Source organism: Oncorhynchus kisutch, linkage group LG22 (genome assembly GCF_002021735.2).
Source record: "Oncorhynchus kisutch isolate 150728-3 linkage group LG22, Okis_V2, whole genome shotgun sequence".
Taxonomy (NCBI): domain Eukaryota; kingdom Metazoa; phylum Chordata; class Actinopteri; order Salmoniformes; family Salmonidae; genus Oncorhynchus; species Oncorhynchus kisutch.
This window is the reverse complement of record NC_034195.2, coordinates 94,016-94,353: the sequence shown is the minus strand read 5'-3', so window position 1 is coordinate 94,353 and position 338 is coordinate 94,016.

Genomic DNA, 338 nt, shown 5'->3' with positions numbered 1-338 from the left:
ATATTCCTGTTCGCGGGCTTTGGCCACTGACCCTCAACCTGGTTGTTCTGTTCTGCGTTGTGTACTATTCTAATCATTTGAAGTTTGATGGAATAACCAATTTAACTCTACTACACTTATGTAGCTAGTTACATTCTTCTATTAGCTCTGCAAAACCATGCTAAATGCGTCAGAAGTATTGGCATGTTGTATTTTGACGCTACCCTGGAAAAATATGTTATACCACTGGGTCATTTTCTGCCCCCATTTTGAGGTTATAGTCAAGCACGCAGTCTGGTTTGATGTTTCCCTGTCTGGTTTGTTTCTCTCTCCCGTCAGGTGGTCCACCTTCCCTGTGG